Source organism: Biomphalaria glabrata, chromosome 8 (genome assembly GCF_947242115.1).
Source record: "Biomphalaria glabrata chromosome 8, xgBioGlab47.1, whole genome shotgun sequence".
Lineage (NCBI taxonomy): Eukaryota > Metazoa > Mollusca > Gastropoda > Planorbidae > Biomphalaria > Biomphalaria glabrata.
In genome coordinates this window covers 6123346-6132751 of record NC_074718.1, presented here as the reverse complement: position 1 = coordinate 6132751, position 9406 = coordinate 6123346, and positions in this window count along the sequence as shown.

Genomic DNA, 9406 nt, shown 5'->3' with positions numbered 1-9406 from the left:
ATTTGGTCCCTAGTGCAGCCTTTAAATACGTGATATGTATGCATCATTAATATACAGGTAGTTGGTATAAGTTCTTTATGATAGAAGAAGATCAGTGGATCTCAATTCATTCTCATGTTTACAGAGCAATTACTTTATTAACTCTTTCTCTCCTAACTGACGATACCAACGTTGATTCCACCAGAATGTTCTAAATAATTACGGAGAGAAAGAGTTAACGACATTAGACTAAGATTTTGATATAACTGCTACGTAATTGGTCTCTTGCTAAGAAACAAAAGTTTGATTTAATTTAAAAAAAAATAACAAAAAGAGTTTTCACAATGGATAACTCGTTGGCGGCCCTTGTGAGTTTGGTAAACCATGTCAGTCAAACGGCAGGCTTTTATCTTTATGAACACCGATGAACATGACGGCGAAATTATTTACGAAAGCGTTATTGTATGGATGACTATGTCAATAGTGAACTAACTAGCTAGAACTAAGTATACTTTTAGGTTGACAGAAAGTCTGGAAACTTACGCGTGTGACTATCAGAAGCTAAAAACTACAGTCGGTTAAACTACTACAATCTGTTTAGTATCATCTTTATTGATACTATTGATACAAAAAGTACATTTACAATATATTTGCCTGCGATAACTAACCTTCAATGTAAGTGTCCTACACCAGAGGCGTAGTGAGGGTGGCACGATGCCCCTGGCACCACCCTATGTCATGTTCATGGAAAATTTGGGGGGGGGGGGCAATAAGGTACCTTGCCCTGGGCGCACGTTTTGCTCAAGACGCCCCTGCCCTACACGACGCCTGTCTGAATACAATGTTAAGTATGCATTTGTTACAAGTAGAAAAAGATATATAAATGTTAAGTATGCATTTGTTACAAGTAGAAAAAGATATATACAAATTAAAAGCAAAATACTCTTATTGTAGATGATGCAATACAATTAAATAACGCGAATGAAAATGTTTGTGTATAAGTGCATGAATATTCATAGAGTGTGCATTCTTAATTTTTATAAGCTAAATTGTATTATTTCTTAGTGGGTGTGTATTATTGTAATCCCCAAGAGATCTGGTATAAATAGTTTGTAATTCTTTTAAGTATTGTTTTTAAAATGGTTTACATGTATTTGCATAAATAATAGAAAAGTATCAGTTGAATTTTTTTAGCACTGTTGTGGACCGTTGACTTGTAGCACCAAACTGCTGGTAGGCAAATAAGCCTTTGCTGTAAGACTTGAGATTATTTGACTAACTTCTTTGTGGACATTTTTTACTAAATATATTTTTTATTACAATATAGACCATATCAACTTTAGTAGTAATATAAAAATGTATTTTGAACAAAATCTGACTCACTACAGGAGCAAGTCTATTCAGCCTGGCAACCTGGAGTCGTCTGTTGTACCTAAGACCGCTGACGACAATGCCGCTTATCTTGCTTCATTCACAATAAATCTCCCACCGTCACCATAGAAACACACACACACACGCGCACCATACACACAATGGTAAGATCGTTGTTTTTTTTTTTTTTTTTCAGTGCTTTCAGTTTTTCAGATTTAAACGTGACAGACAGACGGAGAGACAAACAGATGACACAAACTAATAGCGGGCAACTTCCTTTCTGTAGACATTTTAAATGGAGAATATTTATATTACATATAATTATATATACAAACATGTATATACAAAGCAGGTGTAACTTTCGTAGTTTTTAGAACCACTATCTTTAGCACACCGATTGCCTTACCGCTACCCGAGCACGTGATCAGCTAATGATATGCGATTTATGAATGAACCGTGTTCTGGAAATTCCCATCGTGACCTCCCCTTGAGAAAAAAAAAAAAAAAAAAAGAAAAAAGTGTTGCAAGGGGGCTGCGCGTGGAGATCGCGCTGTGCACTTCGCTGTGTAGACAAGGAACTGCCTGCCTATGTGTCGTGACTGTATGTGCTTGCGATAACGTTAATCTCTGCCAGGCTGTGATCAGTGTCGCGAGACACAAGAAAACAGCTGTAAACTATCGTATAACATTAGCCCCCCCCCCTTCCAATCGGACTTTTAAGGCTTTTAAAATCAGAAATTCATTCATAAAACAGGCACAAGGAGGCTATTAAAAAAATGTGTAGGCCCATTCACTTGGAAGCGGGAGATTTGTAATGCGAACTTGAACGGGACGCCAGTATATCGTCAGGGCCTGGGCTATAAATAGATATCGTTTTATTCTCACAGTGTCCATGTATCTTTATAAAACTTTCTGACGGTTTCATTTATGAGTGAATAATCAGTGATTTAAAAAAAAAATTAAGGGTGCGGTGGCTGAGTGGGCTCGTGAGTTCGAATCTCCTTGAATATTTGAATTTCCAAGTTTCTAGGGCGCCCCCCCCCCCCGAGTCCACCCAACTCTAACGGGTGCCTAACTTTAGTTGGGGAAAGTAAAGGCGGTTGGTCGTTGTGCTGGCCACATGATGCCCTCCTAGCTAAGAAACAGATGACCTTAACATCATCTGCCGTATAGATCGTACCCACATTTTTTCCGGCACTATATTGTTACGTATTTCTGAATCTTCTGGCTAAATGTACTAGTAGGTACACAGATAAAAACACTGCAAAGAACTTGACGACTCAACTTTCTGCTTCATAGAACTTTATTGACTATTAACTCTTACAATTCGTCACTGTAACATGTAGCGTAGAAGACTGTACAATATCTGGTAGTTTACAGTTAGCTATACTTCGTTGCAATTCATCAACTCTCAACTTGCATCGAGCCGTATTCCGCACTACTCAGCTGTTCCGAGTCGTTCTCTACCGAATCAGGGCCGTACACGTCTTATATCGACTGTAACGGCTCAAGTCCACTGTAGCTCGCTGTGTAGACTTTAACGACAGTAGTCCACTCCAGTTAAAAACTACCCTAGTTAACTTGCATCGAGTCGTACTGTCTCGCACAGCAGACAACAGTAACGACGACTGTCCCGACGACTGACTTTTCTAATTAACTCTCAGGTTTATATAAAGTTCTTAATCGCTTCTCCAATGTTGCACAAACACTGCTAGTATCTTCTGGAACAACACGTGAGGACACGTCACATCCTGTCTTTGTTTATACACCTAGATTCCAGAGAACACTCGCTGCTGTGTCATCTCGCCGGGGTCACACGTTGCGATCTCTTCCTGTTACTGTTCATTTGTAGCAATATAAAACTATACAGCCAATATAATTAAATGACTCAAATAAGGACCATTTGGGGGTTACAATGACAGTAGAATATAAAACTATACAGCCAATATAATTAAATGACTCAAATAAGGACCATTTGGGCTTACAATAACAGTAGAATATAAAACTATACAGCCATTATAATTAAATGACTCAAATAAGGACCATTTGGGGGTTACAATGACAGTAGAATATAAAACTATACAGCCAATATAATTAAATGACTCAAATAAGGACCATTTGGGGTTACAATAACAGTAGAATATAAAACTATACAGCCAATATAATTAAATGACTCAAATAAGGACCATTTGGGGTTACAATAACAGTAGAATATAAAACTATACAGCCAATATAATTAAATGACTCAAATAAAGACCATTTGGGCTTACAATAACAGTAGAATATAAAACTATACAGCCAATATAATTAAATGACTCAAATAAGGACCATTTGGGCTTACAATAACAGTAGAATAAAAAAATTATACAGCCAATATAATTAAATGACTCAAATAAGGACCATTTGGGCTTATAATAACAGTAGCAAGGCCTCGTCCAGTCGTTTTCGTTACCTCTATAAAAGAAACAGTAGAGGACCCAGCCTTGCGTAACGTGACGTATTTGCATCTGTTTACCTGTTTTGTTTGCACCTTAAAATCAGCCACCTAAAAGTTCAAATTGATGTATGCACACACAGAAACTAACACCATGATTATTTGATTCTAGAACACCGTTGTAAGACTGGAGACATCGGCTGTTATTATCACCAACATCAATATCATGATGGTGAGGGATTGAGAAGTTCAAATCTTTTATCTCAAAAGTAAAAGTTTCCATTTCAGACCTGCTTGCGATCTGTTGGGCAGAAGATGTTAAACTCTATTAGGGCAGATTATGTAAAACACTATAGGGCAGATGGTGTAAAACTCTATAGGGCAGATGATGGAAAACACTATTGGGCAGATGGTATAAAAACTCTACAGGGCAGATGGTGTAAACCTCTATAGGGCAGATGATGTAAAACTCTATAGGGCAGATGATGTAAAACTCTATAGGGCAGATGATGTAAAACTCTACAGGGCAGATGATGTAAAACTCTATAGGGCAGATGATGTAAAACTCTATAGGGCAGATGATGTAAAACTCTACAGGGCAGATGATGTAAAACTCTACAGGGCAGATGATGTAAAACTCTATAGGGCAGATGATGTAAAACTCTACAGGGCAGATGATGTAAAACTCTATAGGGCAGATGGTGTAAAACTCATCTGTTTCCGTAGTCTACGGTCTACGGTGTTATCTTGTGGCCAGCAGAATGACCTTCACCTTACTCTCCCCAGCCAATGATAGTCACCCATTAGAGTTGAATTTAATTCTGCATCGTATATTCGTATTCTTCCATGGTTTGCTGTTGCTGTATCAGCTCCCTGTGATTTTCTGAAGACACAATCTTTTGTCTTCAAAATTCTGTACGAACTGTATATGCTCAAACATATAGACCAATATCCCTTTCCAAATGGAGACCTATGTAATGTTAACGGTATTTATTATTATTATACATTAGATATGCGCATTGGAATATTACTAAAGTTAAAATTCTGCTAGCATAACAGGGGAGATAATGATGAAATCGTAGTTGCACGTTGTAGTGTCTTACTTTGTTAATTTTGCATTGGATTTTGTCTTTTATTTTATTATATTTCGTAAGTAAAATGGTAATAAATATCTTAGTATGTTACAGTTAAAATTTAGTTCTTAATGGAAAATACATTTTCCACTTCTTAAAAAAAATATGAAAGCTTAAATTAATTTCTTAAAAAAAAAAGAATTTAAAAGATAATAATACCATACACTAGATATCATAAAGAGAATGAACTCCGTATTTGCGACTACACACTATATTATGGCAGAATTTATTTCCCTTTTTTGAAAATAACTAATTAGGTATGGTTAATTGACTAATTTGTTAATTTTTAATTGATTCATGTTTTATTAGGTAAAATAAATAATTGTTTAATGTCTCTATTATGTAGAATGTATTTCTCTTATTCGATATCAAACAAAAAATAATGGCCAATAATTAATTGACTAATTGGTTAACTATTTAGTTGATCCGAGATTGGGTGTGGCAGAAATAACGTGTCCGCAGACAAAACCAAACATATTTAGCGGTATCTTTGAATACTGAAGGATTCATTTCTCGTGTTTTTATCAATCAAAATAACTAGATATCTGGTCCGTCACGGACGATTGGTTGCCTACTTACGCCAGTTGTGTAAATTTTCAGCTTGATCCTAGAATGGGTGAAGGAGAAATTACATGTACACATTCTTTTTACCAGACAGAGTAAGTTGATTTAAGCTTTGTAATAAGAAGTACACACAAGTAGCGTTGAGGCATCTCTAGACCAGGGTACGGCAACCTTTTGAGTCGGAAGAGCCAAAAATAACAATTTACAAAATTTCTAAGTTTTTAAAGAGCCACAATGTTTTTTCTTGCCAATTATATATAGTACTCCCACAATTAATTTTTTAATGAAAAAAACAACGAATTCATATATAAGTAATGTTTTTCACAACAAATTAGATAATATATGACATTAGTATATAATTATTTTTTATTTCGGTAATCCGTTAAACATTTTTTTACAACACTAACTTGTACTTCAATAACAAACAACTAAGCAAACAAATTCATTGGGAGCGTTGGCTTTGCATTGTTTTAGACAGTTTGGATACATTTGGCTCATAACTTGTTTTTAGTTTCAAACACGATTCTAAATTTTCATTTGCTTGTTGGCATCTTACTTTACTTTTCATTCTATTCATGTAGGAAGACGGTTGCTCGCATGAATATGTCGATTCAAAGATAGTCAGCATTCCAAATGCTAACTTCTTCACCTCACTGTAGCAATCTGGAAGATTATTCCATGCGCCGAATCAACTCGCGGCATTTCTTTTCAAACTGTCCACTTTTGTTGTGTTACTTACATTTCTAGACCGCCAACACTTCCAACTTGCTTTTCAACTCTGTACATGTTCCGCCCCACAAAGCTTAAGTTTTTAAATCGATCAATTGCATTTCTAGAGATCTAGTATCAATTCCTAATGTCTCAATGTGGATCTCGATATTTTGTGTGTTAGATTTACTATGAATGCTAGACTAGTTTTGTTGGTTTTGTACTGCTCAAATCTGTCAACAAATTCATCTGTATTTTTTTTTATTACTGTGCTGAAGAAATTCTTGTCAAACGTTGCACTGATTTTATCGCGATACTGATTTAGACATTGAAAATGAAGTAACTTACCGCTCTGAATATCTTCTGTAAAAAGAATTAATTTTTCTTCGAAACAAACCAATTCTTCTACAAAAGCATAGGGGTGACATAGGATGGGTTTTCCTTTCCTTGCAGTTTTAGATTCAGCTCATTTAATTTCTCTGTTATATCCACCATAAAGTAAAGTTTTTGCAACTGTTTGACGTTCTCTAATTCAGTGTGATTAATGCCTTTTTCATTTAGAAATGTATTTATTTCCTTCAAGCACAAAGCAAAACGTTCATCGCCTGACCTTTGGAAAGTCAAAGCTTTTTATTGGGAAGAAGAAGCTCGGAATACTGAGTCTCTATTTCGTTTACGAATTCTTTTATGTAAAAATTCTGTAAATGGTTTGTCTTTTTGTGCAATTTCTAGTGGTACCACAAAGCTTGCCAGATTAGCATTACTTGTAGATTGCTGATAACTTTGAAGATAATTCGCTTCTTACTCATTAAGTTGAAACAACAAACTATACGTCACAGTCAAAGCACGTGGTAAAGATGTCAATTTGTCTTGCGTCAATGCGAATTAAAACCTACATAGAAACATTCGAAGACGGTGTCATTCGAGAGCTTCCGCCGAGAACTTCCGACGGACTGACGACAGTGACGACGAGTGTAATTGGGGAGGGGTGTGGTGAAAATCGAGTACAAGTGGCTGAGAGATCTCATCGGTACCTAATCCTCGTTAAACGATTCAGAACTATTTTTTAAAATGTTTCGATAAAATAAATAATATTTGCGTATGGAACTAAAGAGCCGCAGCTACACGTCCAAAGAGCCACATGTGGCTCGCGAGCCGCAGGTTGCCGACCCCGGCTCTAGACGGACTAAATCTCATTCTGTGATCTTCTAATATTTATTTAACAGTTTCGTTATATTTAAGACAACTAGTTTTAGTTTTTTGGATACTGTATTTGATACAACCCCTGACCTTTTCTCACGTATTCCCGCCTGGCCACTTTTCAGCACTTTTAGTTGCCCTCCTTGGTAGTAACGCCTGTGATATCCTTCTGTTCATCTGAGTTTTGATACAATGGGAAAGTTGAACTAGCTAAAACAAAACAAAAACAAATGGACATTGGGTCAACAGATATAATTTCTGAAAAATACCACAACGTATTGTATTCAATGTCCTTATTTAAATGGAATTAATGATGTAGTAAGAAGCATGCCATTTACTTCTAGATAAACATTGCAGGTCAAAAAATTATATTTCGCAGTTGGAAATCGAAGTGTGTGCCTGGTCGTGCGGTATGCGCTGTGGACTGTCGTACGATGGTCCCGGGTTCGAACCCTGCACGCGGCCATCCCCCGCCATCCTGCGGAGGAACATCCAAAACATATAAAAAAGAAGGGAGATAATGTGTTCTCGAATCAGATGGGGGGGGGGGGAGCTGGCGCAGAATGAGTAGGCCCTAATTGAACAACTCTTATTTTAAGAGTCCACATTAATTAAGAACCAGATGAAAAATGGGCTGCACTCTATGCATTGTTTAACCGTACTGTAACTGTGTCTGTTTGCTGTGTCAATACTCGCTGTTTTATATTTGGTATACTTAACATTAGACCGAGGTGACCGTGACATGGGCGGGGGGGGGGGCTGCAAGAGACTTCTCCCTCGCGTCACCAGTCTCGGTGTTCTCAAAAGCTTCTCAACTGGGGTGCGCCCTCTGAGAGACGCCCTGCAGAGATACGTTGCATTAACTATCTGTGGCATTTTACGTCTCGAGAGACTATCTTTTCCCTTTGCAACTTCTTGTGTGACTAAAGAGGCCATTCCTTGCAACTCAGCTGCAGTCACAGGTTTAGGCATATGTAATCACCAGGCGCAGTTGCATTTTCACCCTTCTTTCTGATTCTGTTGTGTATGGCATCTGCAAACCGAAACCCTTCCTTTATGCTCTCTCTACATGTAGATCTATCCAGTGATACTTTTTCCCAGCTGTTCCCAGTGTCGATTTTGAAGAGCTTTATATCGCGTTTCCATACATCAGTACACCGTAAAAGTGGGCGACCAGCGGCTCTCCTGCCTTCTAATAGATCACCGTACAGAATGTCTTGTGGAAGTCGACCTTGTGGCATTCTACGAATATGACCAAGTCAGCCAAGGCGTCTGCTGCTGATGACACAGCGGATGTCCTGGCACCCTGTTCTTCGTAGCACTTCCTCATTGGTTATTTTATCTTGCCACCTTATTTTAAAGATCTGCCTTAGGCATCGGTGGTGGAAGACATTTAGCTTTTTTTTTTCCTGCAATGAGTAGATTGACCATGCTTCACTTCCGTATTGCAAAGTGCTCATCACACAGGTCCGGTAGACTAAGGTTTTGGTATTGTTAACTACACTATCTATCATCACAACCGCAATCAACCGAATTTGAAACCAACTTACTGAAGAGACTTAGCTTAGAATATTGGGTAGTATAATAGTGTATTAGGTGAAACAGACGAAGACATTAAACGTCGTATAAATTTAGTGTCACACATTTACACACCTAAAACCAACCTGGAAATCTCCCCACATCTCTGGCAAGACTAAAATAAGAATCTTTAACTCTTTCTCTCCTAACTGACGATACCAACGTTGATTCCACTAGAATGTGGTAAATAATTACGGAGAGAAAGAGTTAACTCTAATATCAAGACGATCCTACTGTATGGTTCTGAAACATGGAGAACAATTGAAGCAACAACAACAACAACAAAAAAGTACGGACCTTCATCAACAGATGTCTGAGAAATATTGTGAATATACACTGGTATGACAAAATAGAAAACACCAAACTGTAGGAGATGGGCGGACAGAGAAATATAGAGGTGCAGATCTTAGAGAGGAAGTGGAGATGGATTGGTCACAGC